Raw genomic sequence first — 19,165 nt, 5'->3', positions numbered from 1 at the left:
ACTCTGCCCCCCACTCCCGCTCATGCTATGTCTCTCACTTTCTCTCTCTTGAATAAGTAAATAAAATCTTTTTTTTTTTTAATTACTGTCTGCCTCAGTCAAATCATCAAATAAAATGCAGATGATTATATCCTCTTCAGGTCTTGTGAGGAGTTAGTACATTATTTGTGTAAAGTGCTTTTCCTTTTACTTTCCCAGTACAGAGCAGGCCTGGAGGACTGTTATTTGATACTTTGTTATTCCATACTTCAGAGTTAACCTGCAAGAACTTTCATTAATGAATACAAAGTAACAGGTTGAAAAAACAAGATTTCCTCCTGTTAATAACTGGGATTAGAGTAAAAAATTGTTGAAATTCTGTTTCAAAAAATTACAGAGCTGTACAAGGAAGGAGAACCAGCTGAACTAAAATCCAGAAAGAGAAGAATCTTTTTAGGTGAAGAGATGATATATATTCAATGCAATCCCTATTTTTGAAAATTACAGTTCCTGATTTCAAAGCTTGCTAGAAAGCTGCATTCATCAAAATAGTGTGATACTCACAGAATGATAGACTTATATGAATCAGTGAAACACAACTGAAGTTTGGAAATCAGCCCTAATATTCATGGTTAACTGATTTCAAAAAAACTATCATGTCAATTCAATGGGAGAGATGATGTCTCATTTTTCTAACAAATGATGCTGGGAAAATTGGATATCCACATGAATAAAATTCATTTTAGGCCCATCTTTTTTCTTTTCTTTCTTTCTTTTTTTTTTTTTTTTTTTTTTTTTTTTTTTTTTTTTTTTTTTTTTTTTTTTTTTTAGATTTTACTTATTTATTTGACAAAGAAAGAGAGAACAAGAAAGGGAACACAAGCAGAGGGAGGGAGAGAAAGAGAAACATGCTCCCTGCTGAGCAGGGAACCCGCTATGGGGCTTGATCCTAGGACCCTGGGATCATGACCTGAGCTGAAGGCCAGACTCGTAAGGACTGAGCCACCCAGGTGCCCCTAGACTCTTATTTCATACCATGTGCAAAAATTAACTTAAAATTGATGTAAGATAGAAAACTTCTGTAATAAAGACTAGGAGGGGTCCTGGGTGGCTCAGTAGGTGAAGCATCTGCCTTTCAGCTCTGGTCCAGTCCAAATCGGTCTCCAGTCTCCACAGGGAGCCTGCCTCTGCCTCTCTCTCTCTGTTTCTCATGAATAAATAAATAAAATCTTAAATAAATAAATAAAACATAGGAGGAAACTTTTATAAACTTCTTTTGAGCAGAGCTTTTAGATACGATACCAAAAGCATGATGCATAAAACTTAGAAATTGAAGTATATCAGAACCAAAAACATTTGCTCTACAAATACAAGTCTGATTTCATGATTATGGAGCTACAGTAATTAAGTCAGTATGATATTGTGTTTTGCTTATACAAGTAGATCAGTAGATTACAAAACAGTATCTAATGATAAACCCACACACATATGGTCAGTTCATTTTGACAAAGGAACCAAACAATTCCATAAGAAATAAAATTCCCTTTAACAAATGATGCTGGGAAACTGAATAATGGTGTAGTGAAAAAATGAACTTCAATCTTTACCTCAGGCCACATAAAAATTATTTTGAGGTGATCTTAGATTTAAGTATAAAAGATAAAACAATAATGCTTCTAGAAAATAATTGGATTATGTTTCTGTGATTGTGGGATAAGCCAAGATTTCTTAGCAAGAACATATACATGCATACTTGCATGCACACACACATACAAAAAGCTAAATGAAAAAGAAAAAAAGTGATGAATTATATTTCATGAAAAGACACTTTTAAGAAAATTACAGGGGTGCCTGGATGGCTCAGTCTGTTAAGCATCTTCCTTCAGCTCAGATCATGAACCCAGTGCCCTAGGATCGAGGCCCACATAGGGCTCTCTGTTCAATGGAGAACCTGCTTCTCCCTCTCCCCCTGCTTGTGCTCTCTCTCTCTGTCAAGCAAATAAATAATATCTTTTAAAAATTACAATGTTTACCATGTATATGTACATATATAAGTATATATAAAAAGGTAAGCATAACTATAATATATATTGCCAAGGACTGTTTTATAAATATATGTGTAAATACTAAATAGTCTTTCAACTCAATACAAAGAAAACATCGCAATTTAAGGAAAATAAGCAAAAGATTTCAAAAGACCTTTAACAAAAGAAGATGCAATAAACCAACAAAAAGTTGCTTGACATCATTACACATAAGGGAAGTGCAAATGTAAACATCTTCGAATCCACGAGAATGCTGAAATTAAAGAAACTGATCGTGCTAGATTGTGACTGTGATCTAAAGCAACTAGAATTCTCATATATTTCTGTTGAGTGTAAAATAAACCAACCACTTTGGAAGACTGATTGACAGTTTTGTTTTTTTTTTTAAGATTTTATTTATTTACTTGACAGAGACAGAGATCACAAGTAGGAAGAGAGGCAGGCAGAGAGAGAGGGGGAAGCAGTCTCCCTGCTGAGCAGAGAGCTGGATTCAGGGCTCAATCTTGGGACCCTGGGATCAGGACCTGAGCCTAAGGCAGAGGCTTTAACCCACTGAGCCACCCAGGCACCCCATGAGTGACAGTTTCTAATAAAGTTATACATATATATTGCCAACAATTCAGCTCTCCCACTCATATATTTATTTAATCAAAATAAATAAAATCATATGTTCACAAAAACACCTTAGCAAGAATATTAATACCAACTTTACTCATTAAAGCCCATTACTGCTGGAAATAGCTTAAATATACACCAGCAGGGAGATGAATTAACAAATTATGGACTATCCATAAAATAAAATACCACTTAGCAATAAAAGAAATAAACTCAGAAATGTGAATTAGTCTCAAAAAACTATGATGTTTTTTGGACTGGGCAAAAAAAGAATACATACAGTATGATTTATAAAACAAGCAAAACTAAGAAAGGAACAAAAGTAGTTTCTAGAATCTGATCACAAAAGAACAGAATAACTTTGAAGGTGGTGAAATTGTTCTATACCTTTTCATGGTCATTGTTTTAAGGAGGAAAACAATAGAGCTCATCAAATTACATACATAAAATGGGCATATTATACTATATGTAAGTTACACCTCACTAAAGTTAATATTAAAAATAAATAAGTAGGGGCACTATGCGGCCCAAAAGAAGTGTGTGAAGGGCTCTGCAGGCCCAGACATGGGCATGTCTTGTCCAGGCTCTAAGTAAGGCCCACATGGCAATAGAATTGGATTTTCACCCACTCTATGTTTCTCTTTTCTTCCTGAATCTGTGTTTTGTTTTGTTTTATTTTTTTAAAGATTTTATTTATTTATTTGACAGACAGAGATCACAAGTAGGCAGAGAGGCAGGCAGAGAGAGAGAGAGGAGGAAGTAGGCTCCCTGCTGAGCAGAGAGCTGGATGTGGGAGCTGGATCTTATAAGCCTGGGATCATGACCCGAGCCAAAGGCAGAGGACCTAACCCACTGATCCACCCAGGTGCCCCTGAATTTGTGTTTTTATTTATGATTCTGAATGCTGAGCGAGTTTGGTTCTGGTTCTAATTTGTGCACTACTAATAAACTGTTTCTTATTTGTGGCCTCTGTGGTGTACAGACCCTACCATGTTCCCCATGATTACCACACCCTAATGTTCACACCCTGCCTAATTCCCTCCTTTTAAGTGTGGCTTTAAGTGTGTGACTTATTTCTAGCCTGCAGAATATGGCCAGCATGAAGAGGTGGTTGCTGATACTTAAGATCCTGAAATCAACTAATTTCAAGATCATTGAAAAGGACACTAACCTACATGGCCCTAATGTAATCAGATTTAGCTTCAAAAGATTGGCTGGGCCTCTCCTGAGTGTGAGACTCTTGCTGGCCCTAAAGAAGGAAGCAGTGGTGGAATTAAGTGCCTGTGGAAAGGGCCACAAGAAAACCAACTCTGCCAACCACATGAACTGGGAGGTGGATTCTTCTCCAGTCAGGCCTGCAGATGAGAATGCTACACCATCAAAGTGTTGATTTTTAGCTTGTTGAGATCCTGAGGCAGCTAAGTCTTGCCCAGATTTCTGACCCTACAAAACTTTGACATAATGAATTTTGCTTTTTTTTTTAAGCCACTAAATTTCTGGCAATCTGTCGCACAGCAATAACAAGTGGATATAGTGACAGTGATTCAGAATTTAGTGTTTTGGTCTATTTCGTAGAGAAGAGCTCTCTTCCATCAGGTGGGAAATGCTCCACAGCTAGTTAGCTAGTTTGTTTTTTTAATCTGTTTGTGCAAGAATATATCTTGCTTCAAGGGGTGCTTGGGTGGCTCAGTCATTAAGTGTCTGTCTTCAGCTCAGGTCATGATCCCAGGGTTCTGGAATCGAGCCCTGCATTGGGTTCCCAATCAGGAAGCCAGCTTCTACCTCTCCCACTTCCCTTGCTTGTGTTCCCTCTCTTGCTGTGTCTCTCTCTGTCAAATAAATACACAAAATCATATATATGTATATATATGATTTTGTAGACACACACACACACACACACACACACACACATATATATAATACACACACATATATATGTCTTGCTTCTTCTGGAAAGAAGAAGTCTATATTAGTGAATTTTACAACTGTACAGTGAATTTTTGTGTTCTAGATTTATTCTGTCCTGGGGCTGATGTTATACAAAAAAGCAAGCCTTCTGTGTTTCTGTTTGCAATAGACATAAAGCCTTTGCCTGTTACTATGAGTAAGAAATTTTTGCCTATAGAACAGATTACAAAGTCTCTTATATGAAGTGGCTGCAGCAGAGAGGAATGCTGTTTGGAGGTTTTGCCAGACCCCTATAGGAGGATCACAGTGTAGGCCCTTCGGATTTTGGAGCAAAGCCCTGCCCTCTTCCACAGCTCACTACTCTCCTTTTGGGAAACAGTTTTTGGTCTGCTACCGGGCCTTAGTAGAGACCGAATGCTTAACTATGGTAACCAAGTTATCATGTGACTGAGCTTTCCATCACATATGGGTACTATCTGACCCTCTAAACCATAAATTTGGCCAAGGACAGTGACATTCATCATCAAATGGAAGTGATACATATGTGATTGGATCTGAGCAGGCCCTAAAGGCACAAGTAAGTTACACAAAGAAGTGCCAAATATCCGTGCCTCCCACCCCTACTCTGCTGCACTGCTTCTCTCTCCCAGTCTGCACCTATGGCCTCACAGGGAGTTGTCTTTGATCAGTTGCCAGAGGAAGAAAGGACTTGGACCTGGTTTACAGACAGTTCTATCCAATATGAAGATATCACCCCAAAGTGGACAACTGTGGCACTACAACCCCTTTCTAGAACATCCCTGAAGGACTACAGTGAAAAGAAATCCTTCCAGTGGGCAGAATTCCAAGCAATGTATTGTATATACCTTTGTATATATTGTATATACCTTTGCTTAGGAGGAGAAATGGACAGATATTCAATTATATACTCATTCATGCATTTTGGCCAGGGGTTTGGCTGGGTAGTCAAGGGAGCATAATTAGAAAACTAATGACAAGAAGATATGAGGAAGATGTGTATGGACAGACTTCTCTGAATAGGCACAAAATGTGAAGGTATTTGTGTCCCATGTGAAAGTCCATCAAAGGGTGGCCTGAAAGGGGAGGATTTTAAGAATTAAGTGGATAAGATGACACGGTCTATGAATATATCAGTCTCTTTTCTCAGCCGCTCTGTTCTTGCCCAATGAACTCATGAACAATGTGGCCATGGTGGCAGGAGTGAAGATTATACATGGGCTCAGTAACAGGAACGGCCACTGTTTAATGTCCAATCTACCAGCAAGAGAGATCAACACTCAGTCCTAGACATGGCATTATTCCCCAGAGTGATCTCCAGAGTAATGCCAGTTATCTGGTGGCATTTTGATTATATTGGACTGCTTCCAGCAAGGAAGAGACAATGTCTTGCTCTTACTGGAATAGACAGCTACTCTGGATATGGATTTGCCTTCACTGTACACAATACTTCTGCCAAAACTATGATCTACGCACTTACAGAATGTCTTTTCTACCATCAAGTTATTCCACACTGCATTTCTTCTGATAAAAGAAGTTGCATTTATGAAAGGCTTGCATTCATGAATCCCACAGGAACATAGCAAACAAAGTAGCTGTTGTTAACTGGGTGCACAACCACCTCCTGTGGACATCCTCCCTGAGCTTTGCACAGAGGGGACAGGCAAAAAACTCGTCTCCTAGTGATTCTCTAAGAGGTTTAATTGCATACTTTCCCAGCTAATGCCTGATAGGTTAGCCTTTTTTTTTTTTTAAGATTTTATTTGTCTGTCAGAGAGAGAGAGCACAAGCAGGGGAGCAGCAGGCAGAGGGAGAGGGAGAAGCAGGCTTCCTGCTGATTAAGAAGGATCCCAGGGCTCTGGATCATGACCTGAGCTGAAGGCAGACACCTAACTGACTGAGCTACCCAGGCGACCCTGATAGGTCAGCTTCTGTGGTATCTAGAAGGTATCTAGCAGTATCTAGGTATCTAGGTCCTGAGTGGGATCATCCCAGGAGACCAAAAGAGCTGGTGATATTTCCCTGGCATTCCCCCCTGGCTTGCTCCAACAATAAAAATAAATGGCCAACTTCTCCCTGGAAGGAGTTTGTACACACATCTAGATCTGCAACTTTCACAACTGCCATCTAAGGGGTTAGCCCTCAAATCATTTAGCTCTGAGAACTAATGGCACCCAGCATTCATGAGTCCCCCAGGACTGCACAAAACACAGAGATGGATATATTTGGGTGCACAGTCGCTCATAGTAATCATTCCTCTGGTTCAGCACAGAGTGAGTAGGCAAAAACACCTGGCTTGCAGTTTCTCCCTGATCAGAGTTGGACTGCATATCTCATGTCCTGATGTTCACAGCTGCACATAAAAGTTGGGTTTCCAATTAGCCTGTATTAGGGAGCTAAAGAGGCAAACAATTAGCACTCACCTGGGAACCTAAACAGCCATATGGATATTTCTCAAGCTTTTGGGACACTGGCAAGTGTTGACACACCCTCATCTACGGGGAGCCACTCTAAAGAAAAGCAACAGCTTGGGCAATCAGACAGGTTTGAGAAGCAAAGAGGTTCTCATGCCAGACTGAGCAGGAGTTTCATCTCCTACATGAGGTTCATCTGTCAAAAGTAGGAGAGGTGGCTGTTCTAGCTCCTGTGTAAAAACCAACACAGTCAAAGAAAATGGAGAAACAGTATGTTTCGAAGAAAAGAACAAGATAAATCTTCAGAAACTAACTTTAATGAAATGGAGTTAAGTGATTTACTACACAGAGAGTTCAAACTTATATTTGTAAAGAGGTTTACTGAGGTCAGGAGCACAATGCAAAAAATAAGAATTAGAACAAAGAGATAGAAAATAATAAAAAGTGCCAAAGAGAAATTTAGGAGCAGAAGAATAAAAATCATTGAACTAGGGGTGCCTGGGTGGCTCAGTGGATTAAAGCCTCTGCCTTTGGCTCAGGTCATGATCCCAGGGTCCTGGGATCGAGCGCCAGCATCAGGCTCTCTGCTCAGAAGGGAGCCTGCTTCCTCCTCTCTCTGACTGCCTCTCTGCCTACTTGTAATCTCTGTCTGTCAAATAAATAAATAAAATTTTTTAAAAAATCATTGAACTAAAAACTTCAAATAGTTCAATAAGACAAGTAAAGAGAAAGAAAGAGTAGTGAACCCAAACTTTAACAGAGCAGTTGAATCATTCAATCAGAAAAGCAGAGAGGGCACCTGGGTGGCTCAGTTGGTTAAGCAACTGCCTTTGGCTCAGGTCATGATCCTGCTGTCCCCGGATCTAGTCCTGCATGGGGGCATCGGGCTCCCAGGTCCACGGGGAGTCTGCTTCTCCCTTTGCCCTTCTCCCCTCTCATGCTCTCTCTTACTATCTCTTTATCTCAAATAAATAAATAAAATATTTTTTTAAAAAAAGAAAAGAGAAAATGAAAAAGTGAAGATAGATGAAGAATCTTCAAGCAAACATAAGACTAGACAAAGAAGATCATTATATATTGATAAAGATGTAAATTCCGTAAGAAGAAATAACAGTAAATATATCTGCACTAAACATCAAAGCATCCAGTTCATCACACACCTAGCTAACACAACACATTGTATGTCTCAAACTTATTCAATGCCATATGTCAGTTATATCTCAATTTTTAAAAAAGGATCATACACCGTGAAGTATAAATCCTCAGATGCAAGAGTGGTTCAACATTTGCAAATCAATAAGTGTGACATACTACACTAATAGAATGAAAGATAAAAATCATATTATCATCCCATTAGGTGCAAAAACGGCATTTGACAAAATGAAACATTCCTTCACATTAAAAATTCTCAACAAATTAAGTATAAAAGGAACAGATCTCAAAATAATAAAGGCCATATATGATAAACCTGTAGTTAATGTCATGTCCAGTGGCAGTTAAAAGCTTTTCCTCTAAGATCAAGAATAAGCCAAGAGTGCCCACTCTTACCAGTCATATTCAAAATTATACTAGATGCCCCTGCCAGAACAATTATGCAAGAAAGAAATTTTAAAACATCCAAATAAGAAAGAAAGAAGTAAAATTTTCCTGTTTGCAAATGACATAATATTATATGGAGAAAATCATAAATAATTCACAAAAAAAGATAGAGCTAATAAATTCAGTAAAAATGCAGGAGACCTGGGAGAAGTAGCAGGCTGAGACTACTTCAGCTAGCAGGAGATCAGCTAGATAGCTTATCTAAAGATTGCAAACACCTGCAAATCCAACGGCAGATCGACGAGAAGAAGAACAGCAATTCTAGAAACAGAAAATCAACCACTTTCTGAAAGGTAGGACTAGCAGAGAAGTGAATCTAAAGCGTGGGGAAGATAGACCGCAGGGGGAGGGGCCGGCTCCCGGCAAGCGGCGGAGCAATGGAGCACAAAATCAGGACTTTTAAAAGTCTGTTCCCCTGAGGGATATGGCTCCAGAGGCTAAACCAGGGTGAAGCCCACACGGGGTCAGCATGGCCTCAGGTCCCAGAGGGTCACAGAAGGAACGGGGGTGTCTGAGTGTCGTAGAGCTTACAGGTATTAGAATGGGGAAGCGGGCTACAGAGACAGAGCCAAGGAGTGAGCTCTCAGCTCAGGGTTACCTTAAACCAGTCGCAGGCTTGGTGAGCTCGGAGTGCTGCCGGAGGCCAGGGAGACAGTAGTAATTGGGCGCTGTTCTCTGGAGGCGCACTGAGGAGTGGTGCCCCAAGCTTTCAGCTTCTCTGGGCCGGAGACCAGGAGGCCGCCATTTTCATTCCCGTCCTCCGGAACTCTACGGAAAGCGCTCAGGGGACAAAAGCTCCTGAAAACAAACCCAAACCGATTACTCAGCCCGGCCCCTGGTAAGGGTGGTGCAATTCCGCCTGGGGCAAAGACGCTTGAGAATCACTACAACAGACCCCTTTTCCAGAAGATCAACAAGAAATCCAGCCAGGACCAAGTTCACCTACCAAGGAGTGCAGGTTCAATACAAAGGAGAGCAGTGGAATTCCAGAGGAGGAGAAAGCAAAGCACGGAACTCATGGCTTTCTCCCCATGATTCTTTAGTCTTGCAGTTAATTAAATTTTTTTCTTTTCTTTTTCAATTTTTTTCTTCTGCTGCTAATTTTTTTAACTTTTACCCTTTTCTTTTTTTAACATTTTTAACTAGTTTATCATATATATTTTTTCTTTTTTATATATATTTTTTTCTTTTTTTAATTGTTTCTTTTTTTTTTTTTCTGAACCTCTTTTTATCCCCCTTTCTCCCCTCCACAATTTGGGATCTCTTCTGATTTGGTTAAAGCATATTTTCCTGGGGTATTTGCCACCCTTTTAGTATTTTACTTGCTCCTTCATATACTCTTATCTAGACAAAAAGACAAGGTGGAAAAATTCACCACAAAAAAAGAACAAGAAGCAGTACTGAAGGCTAGGGACCTAATCAATACAGACATTGGTAATATGTCAGATCTAGAGTTCAGAATGACGATTCTCAAGGTTCTAGCCGGGCTCGAAAAAGGCATGGAACATATTAAAGAAAACATCTTGGGAGATATAAAAGCCCTTTCTGGAGAAATAAAAGAACTAAAATCTAACCAAGTTGAAATCAAAAAAGGTATTAATGAGGTGCAATAAAAAATGGAGGCTCTCACTGCTAGGATAAATGAGGTAGAAGAAAGAATTAGTGATATAGAAGACCAAATGACAGAGAATAAAGAAGCTGAGCAAAAGAGGGACAAACAGCTACTGAACCACGAGGGGAGAATTTGAGAGATAAGTGACACCATAAGAAAAAACAACATTAGAATAATTGGGATTCCAGAAGAAGAAGAAAGAGGGGAGCAGAAGGTATACTGGAGAGAATTATTGGAGAGAATTTCCCCAATATGGCAAAGGGAACAAGCATCAAAATCCAGGAGGTGCAGAGACACCCCCCCCTCTAAATCAATAACAATAGTTCCACACCCTGTCACTTAATAGTAAAATGTACAAGTCTTAGTGACAAAGAGAAAATCCTGAAAGCAGCCCGGGAAAAGAAGTCTGTAACATACAATGGTAAAAATATTAGATTGGCAGAAGACTTATCCACAGAGACCTGGCAGGCCAGAAAGAGCTGGCATGATATATTCAGAGCACTAAATGAGAAAAACATGCAGCCAAGAATACTATATCCAGATAGGCTATCATTGAAAATAGAAGGAGAGATAAAAAGCTTCCAGGACAAATGAAAACTGAAAGAATTTGCAAACACCAAACCAGCTCTACAGGAAATATTGAAAGGGGTCCTCTAAGCAAAGAGAGAGCCTAAAAGTAGTAGATTAGAAAGGAAAAGAGACAATAGACAGTAACAGTCACCTTACAGGCAATACAATGGCACTAAATTCATATCTCTCAGTAGTTACCCTGAATTTTAATGGGCTAAAGGCCCCAATCAAAAGACACAGGGTATCAGAATGGATAAAAAAACAAAACCCATCTATATGTTGCCTACAAGAAACCCATTTTATTTATTTTTTTTAAAGACTTTATTTATTCATTTGACAGAGAGAGGTCACAAGTAGGCAGAGAGGCAGGCAGAGAGAGAGGAAGGGAAACAGGCCCCCTGCTGAGCAGAGAGCCCAATGCAGGACTCGATCCCAGGACCCTGAGATCATGACCTGAGCTGAAGGCAGCAGTTTAACCCACTGAGCCACCCAGGTGCCCAAGAAACCCATTTTGAACTGAAAAGGTGAAGACACCTCCAGATTTAAAGTGAGGGGGTGGAAAAGAATTTACCATGCTAATGGACATCAGAAGAAAGCAGGAGTGGCAATCCTTATATCAGATCAATTAGATTTTAAGCCAAAGACTATAATAAGAGATGAGGAAGGACACTGTATCATACTCAAAGGATCTGTCCAACAAGAAGATCTAACAATTTTAAATATCTATGCCCCTAACGTGGGAGCAGCCAACTATATAAACCAACTAATAACAAAACCAAAGAAACACATCAACAAAAATACAATATTAGTAGGGGACTTTAACACTCCCCTCACTGAAATGGACAGATCATCCAACAAAAGATAAACAAGGAAATAAAGGCCTTAAATGACACATTGTACCAGATGGACATCACAGATATATTCAGAACATTTCATTCCAAATACACATTTTTCTCCAGTGCACATGGAACATTCTCCAGAATAGATCACATCTTGGGTCCTAAAAAGGTCTCAACCAGTATCAAAAGATTGGGATCATTCCCTGGATATTTTCAGACCACAATGCTCTAAAGCTAGAACTCAATCACAAGAGGAAATTTGGAAAGAATCCAAATACATGGAGACTAAACAGTATCCTTCTAAAGAATGAATGAGTCAAACAGGAAGTTAAAGAAGAATTGAAAAAATTCATGGAAACAAATGATAATGAAAACACTACAGTTCAAAATCTGTGGGACACAACAAAGGCAGTCCTGAGAGAAAAAATATATAGTGATACAAGCCTTTCTTAAGAAACAAGAAAGATTAAAAAAAAAGAAAGAAAGAAAGAAACAAGAAAGGTCTCAGGTACACAACTTAACCCTACACCTAAAGGAGCTGGAGAAATAACAAGAAAGAAACCCTAAACCCAGCGGGGGAAGAGAACTCATAAAGATCAGAGCAGAAATTAATGAAATAGAAACCAAAAAAAACAATAGAACAAATCAACGAAACTAGGAGCTGGTTCTCTGAAAGAATTAATAAGATTGATAAAACCCTGGCCAGACTTATCCAAAAGAAAAAAGAAAGGACCCAAATAAATGAAATCATGAATGATAGAGGAGAGATCACAACTAACACCAAAGAAATACAGACAATTATAAGAACATACTATGAGCAGACCTCCGCCAACAAATTTGACAATCTGGAAGAAATGGATGCATTCCTAGAGACAAATAAACTACCACAACTGAACCAGGAAGAAATAGAAAACCTGAACAGGCTCATAACCAGTAAGGAGATTGAAACAGTCATCAAAAATCTCCAAAAAAACAAAAGCCCAGGGCCAGACGGCTTCCCGGGGGAAATCTACCAAACATTTAAGGAAGAACTAATTCCTATTCTACTGAAACTGTTCCAAAAAATGGAAATGGAAGGAAAACTTCCAAACTTATTTTATGAGGCCAGCATCACCTTGATCCCAAAACCAGACAAGAATCCCACCATAAAAAAGAATTACAGACCAATATCCTTGATGAACACAGATGCGAAAATTCTCACCAAAATACTAGCCAATAGGATTCAACAGTACATTAAAAGGATTATTCACCATGACAAAGTGGGATTTTTTCCAGGGCTACAAGTTTGGTTCAACATCCGCAAATCAATCAATGTGATACAACACATTAATAAAAGAAAGAACAAGAACCAATGATACTCTCAATAGATGCTGAAAAAACATTTGACAAAGTACAGCATCCCTTCCTGAACAAAACTCTTCAAAGTTTAGGGATAGAGGGCACATACCTCAATATTATCAAAGCCATCTATGAAAAACCCACAGCAAATATCATTCTCAATGGAGAAAAACTGAAAGCTTTTCCGCTAAGGTCAGGAACACGGCAGAGATGTCCATTATCACCACTGCTATTCAACATAGTACTAGAAGTTCTAGCCTCGGCAATCAGACAACAAAAGGAAATCAAAGGCATCCAAATCGGCAAAGAAGAAGTCCAACTATCACTCTTTGCAGATGATATGATACTCTATGTGGAAAAACCAAAAGACTCCACTCCAAAACTGTTAGAACTTGTACAGGAATTCAGTAAATTGTCAGGATATAAAGTCAATGCACAGAAATCAGTTGCATTTCTCTACACCAACAATAAGACAGAAGAAAGAGGAATTAAGGAGTCAATCCCATTTATAATTGCACCCAAAACCATAAGATACCTAGGAATAAACCTAACCAAAGAGGCACAGAATCTATACTCAGAAAACTATAAAGTACTCATGAAAGAAATTGAGGAAGACACAAAGAAATGGAAAAACGTTCCATGCTCCTGGATTGGAAAAATAAATATTGTGAAAATGTCTATGCTACCTAAAGCAATCTACACATTTAATGCAACTCCTATCAAAATACCATCCATTTTTTCCAAAGAAATGGAACAAATAATCCTAAAATTTATATGGAACCAGAAAAGACCTCGAATAGCCTAAGAAATATTGAAAAAGAAAGCCAAAGTTGGTGGCATCACAATTCCGGACTTCAAGCTCTATTACAAAGCTGTCATCATCAAGACAGCATGGTACTGGCACAAAAACAGACACATAGATCAATGGAACAGAATAGAGAGCCCAGAAATAGACCCTCAACTCTATGGTCAACTAATCTTCAACAAAACAGGAAAGAATGTCCAATGAAAAAAAGACAGCCTCTTCAATAAATGGTGTTGGGAAAACTGGACAGCCACATGCAGAAAAATGAAATTGGACCATTTCCTTACACCACACACGAAAATAGACTCAAAATGGATGAAGGACCTCAATGTGCGAAAGGAATCCATCAAAATCCTTGAGGAGAACACAGGCAGCAACCTCTTCGACCTCAGCCACAGCAACATCTTCCTAGGAACATCGCCAAAGGCAAGGGCAGCAAGGGCAAAAATGAACTATTGGGATTTCATCAAGATCAAAAGCTTCTGCACAGCAAAGGAAATAGTTAACAAAACTAAAAGACAACTTACAGAATGGGAGAAGATATTTGCAAATGACATATCAGAAAAATGGCTAGGGTCCAAAATCTATAAAGAACTTAGCAAACTCAAGACCCAAAGAAAAAATAATCCAATCAAGAAATGGGCAGAAGACATGAACAAACATTTCTGCAAAGAAGATATCCAGATGGCCAACAGACACATGAAAAAGTGCTCCACATCACTCAGCATCAGGGAAATACAAATCAAAACCACAATGATATATCACCTCACACCAGTCAGAATGGCTAAAATTAACAAGTCAGGAAATGACAGATGCTGGCAAGGATGCGGAGAAAGGGGAACCCTCCTACACTGTTGGTGGGAATGCAAGCTGGTGCAACCACTCTGGAAAACAGCATGGAGGTTCCTCAACATGTTGAAAATAGAACTACCCTATGACCCAGCAATTTCACTACTGGGTATTTACCCTAAAGATACAAACATAGTGATCCAAAGGGGCACGTGCACCTGAATGTTTATAGCAGCAATGTCTACAATAGCCGAACTATGGAAAGAACCTAGATGTCCATCCACAGATGAATGGATAAAGAAGAGGTGGTATATATACATAATGGAATACTATGCAGCCATCAAAAGAAATGAAATCTTGCCATTTGCAAAGACACGGATGGGACTAGAGGGTATCATGATTAGCGAAATAAGTCAATCAGAGAAAGACAACTATCATATGATCTCCCTGATATGAGGAAGTGATGATGCAACATGGGGGGTTAAGCGGGTAGGAGAAAAATAAATGAAACAAGATGGGATTGGGAGGGACACTAACCATAAGTGACTCTTAATGTCACAAAACAAACTGAGGGTTGCTGGGGGGAGGGGGTTTGGGAGAGGGGGGTGGGTTATGGACATTGGGGAGGGTATGTGCTTTGGTGAGTGCTGTGAAGTGTGTAAACCTGGCAATTCACAGACCTGTACCCCTAGGGATAAAAATATATTATATGTTTATAAAAAATAAAAATTTAAAAAATGCAGGAGACCTAATCAATATAGAAAAGTCAGTTATATTTCTATATATTAAAAACAAGCTGTTGGGGCGCCTGGGTGGCTCAGTGGGTTGGGCCGCTGCTTTCGGCTCAGGTCATGATCTCAGAGTCCTGGGATCGAGTCCCGCATCGGGCTCTCAGCAGGGAGCCTGCTTCCCTCTCTCTCTCTCTCTGCCTGCCTCTCTATCTACTTGTGATTTCTCTCTGTCAAATAAATAAATAAAATCTTAAAAAAAAATAAAATAAAAATAAAAACAAGCTGTTGGTCAGGGGGATTAAGAAAAAATCCCAACAATAACAGCATCAGAAAGAATAAAATATTTAGATATAAATTTAACCAGGGAGGTTAAAAATCTATACTTTAAAATTATAAACTGATGAAAGATACTAAAGAAGACACAAATAAATGGAAGAATAGTCCATGTTCATGGAGGGATCAATAATGTTAAAATGTCCATACCTCCATAAAAATCTAGAGATTTAATGTAATTCTTTGAAAATTCCAATGGCAGTCTTTGCAGAAATAGAAAAAACGATCCTAAATTTTGTATGGAACCACAAAAGACCTGGAAAAGCCAAAACTCTCTGGAGAAACAAAAATAGAACGGAAGTCATCACACTTTCATTTCAACCTATATCACAAAGTTATAGTAATCAAAACAGAATGATATTGGCATGAAAACAGACACATAGATCAATGGAATAGAGCAGTAAATGCAGAAATAAACCCATGTATGTATGGAAAATTAATTTTGGACAATGACACCAAGAACATACAATGGGGTGAGGAAAGTCTCTTCAATAAACAGTGGTGGAAAAATAGGATATTTACATGCAAAGAATTAAATTAGATTCCAGTCTAACACCATACACAAAAATTAATTCAAAATGCACTAAAGATTGAACATAACTCTGAAGCCATAAACTCCTAGAAAAAAAATGATAAGCTCCTTGATACTGGTGTTGGCAAAGTGATTTTTTAGATTTAATACCAAACAAAGGCAACAGACATAAAGATAAGCAAATGAGACTATCTCAAACTAAAAATCTTCTGCAAAACAAAGGAACCCATCAAAAAATGAAAAGACAACCTATGAAATGAGAGAAAATCACAGATCTGATGCGAGGTTAATATACAAAATATACAAGGCACTCATACAGATTTATAAAAAAATAATAATCAGGCTTTAAAATGAGAAAAGTTTTTAAGTAAACGGTTTTTTTCAAAGAAGACATACAAATAGCGAACAGGTACATGAAAAGGTGTTCCACATCATTGATCAATAGGGAAATACAAATCAAAACCACAATGAGATACCACCTCACACTTGTTAGAATTTCTATTACCAAAGTGATAAGAGAGAAGTTTGGGGAAGAATGTAGAGAAAAGGGAACCCTTACACACTTACTGGAAATGTAAGTGGGTAAAGCCACTATGGAAAACAGAATGGAGGTTCCTCAAGAAGTTAAGAAGACAACTACCATGTAATTCAGCATTCCCATTTCTGGTATTTATCCAAAGGAAACAAAATCATTATCTCAAAGAGATATGTGTACTCCCATGTTCACTGTAACATTATCCACAAGAACCAAAGTATGGAAATAACCTAAGGGTCTGTCAACAGATCAGTGAATAAAGAAAATGTGGCAAGTATATATACAATGGAATATTATCCTGCATTTAGAAAGAAAGAAATCATATCAATTGTGACAACACAAATGGACCTTGAGGGCATTACCCTAAGTGAAATAAACCAGACAGAGAAGATAAGTAATGCATGCTATCATTTATATGTGGAATCTAAAAAGAAAAGGTGGGCCCTTTGAAACAGGAAGTAGAATAGTGGTTGCCAGGAGCTGGAGGTGGGGGAAATGAGGAGAGGTTGCTACAATGGTAGAAACTTCCAGTTACGAGATGAATAACTTTCAAGGATTGAGGATATAGCATGGAGACTACAGTTAATAATACTGTATTGTATAATTGATTTTTCTAAAAGAGTGGATCCTAAGCTTTTTCATCAAAGAAAAGATAACCATTTGAAGTGATAAATGTACTAATTTACTTGATTGTGGGAATTCTTTCATATATAAAAAGATCATGTTATACACTTTAAATATATTACAATTTTATTTCTCAATTTTATTTTAATAAAGCTGAAAATTTTTTAAATAAATAAATTTTAAAAATCAAAGTAAAGGGTCATGAAAATACTTTCCACACATGATATCAGAAGGTCTATGAGCCATAATTGCAATATGTTTCTATTATTCCTCTATTGAGTAGTACTGTTTGTTATAGTTATCCCTCATTTCAACCCTACATACCACATCTTTCTTTTTTTAAGATTTTATTTATTTATTTGACAGATAGAGATCACAAATAGGCAGAGAGGCAGGCAGAGAGAGAGAAGGAAGCAGGCTCCCTGCTGAGCAGAGAGCCTGACGTGGGGCTTGATCCCAAGACCCTAGGATCATGACCTGAGCCGAAAACAGAGGCTTTAACCCACTGAACCACCCAGCGCCCCAACATACCACATCTTTGCCAGGAAAACCACTTGTCTTTTAAATTTCTTGATTACCATATTGAGAAGAGTCATAACCAAAGGAAGTAGATCATAAGATCTACTGTAATAATAAGACTCTGGTAGATGCTCGGATAGGAATGAGTATATTTCGTTATGTGGGAGGAGCCTGACTTATTTAACGAAGAAACGGACGGATTGCCTCATTTTCCTGAAATTATTTAATCCTCACTGTAGCTATAGCCTTTGGATAGTAATCTTACAGTATCTTCTACCATGGGCAAGGTGACGGCCTTGTCCTTTGGCTTTGAGCTCAATCATATAAGTTTGCTTTGATGAATTGAGGATTAATAGATGGGACACAGTAAAGGTTTGAAATGCCTCCTCCACTGGGGCCAGCCCCATCTCACTCTTCCTCAATCACCATGAGAACATGTCCAGGCTAGTGCACTGCTCCCAGAAGGAAAATGACACAAATGGAATCAAATTTTCCCAGGAATATCCAACCTAAACTGACAACTACCCAAAATTTACCTGGCTTCCAGATATATACAGAGTTCATTTTAAAGATCACTAAAACAAGGTGTCTGGGTGGTTCAGTTGGTTAAGCATCTGTCTTCGGCTCAGGTGATGATCCCAGGGTCCTGGGATTGAGACCTGCATTGAGTTCCCTGTTCAGTGGGAGTCTGCTTCTCCTCCTCCTGTGCTCACTCTCTTTCTCTCTTTCTTTCTCAAGTAAACAAATAAAATATTTTTTAAAAAAATTTTAAATCATCGAAACAGCTATTTCTTTTCATATAATCTGTTTATCTTGGGCTATTTTTAAGATTTTCTCTTGATCTTTGGATTCTTGTAGTGTTTAAATTTGTTTTTGTTATGTTGTCTGAGGTTCATGGTTTCTTAATCAAAGGACTGAAAAATTTTATTAGTTTTGGGAAAATCTCAGTAATTTCCCACCCATTTTTCTCTCTTCTCATTCTAGAACTCCAGACTCTCACTATAACCCTCATGTCTCTTACCTGTGAGCCTGTATTTTTCCATTTATTCGGTTCTTTATGCTTCATATTGGATAGTTCTCTTCCATCTCCCTAATTCTCTAGCCCATGGTGTCTACTTGGTTATTAAATATTTATATTGAATTTGTCATCTTGATTGCTCATTTTCTTGGTCTTACTGTTTCTGTGATAAGAATAATCACTTGCTTTGCTTCTAAAAGCATCTTTTATTGGGAAACTGAATAAAATATGCATAATACTGTGATCTTAAAGAAAGATTTTTCCCTTTTATTACTGTTGAGAAGAAAAATGGTAACAATTCCCTTCTTACCCCAAACTTTGACCACAAAATAGAAAATTGCA

This window comes from Mustela putorius, unplaced genomic scaffold, assembly GCF_011764305.1.
Source record: "Mustela putorius furo isolate JIRA1106 unplaced genomic scaffold, ASM1176430v1.1 tig00537227_pilon_pilon_pilon, whole genome shotgun sequence".
Classification (NCBI taxonomy): Eukaryota; Metazoa; Chordata; class Mammalia; order Carnivora; family Mustelidae; genus Mustela; species Mustela putorius.
Note: the sequence above shows the minus strand (reverse complement) of the source record.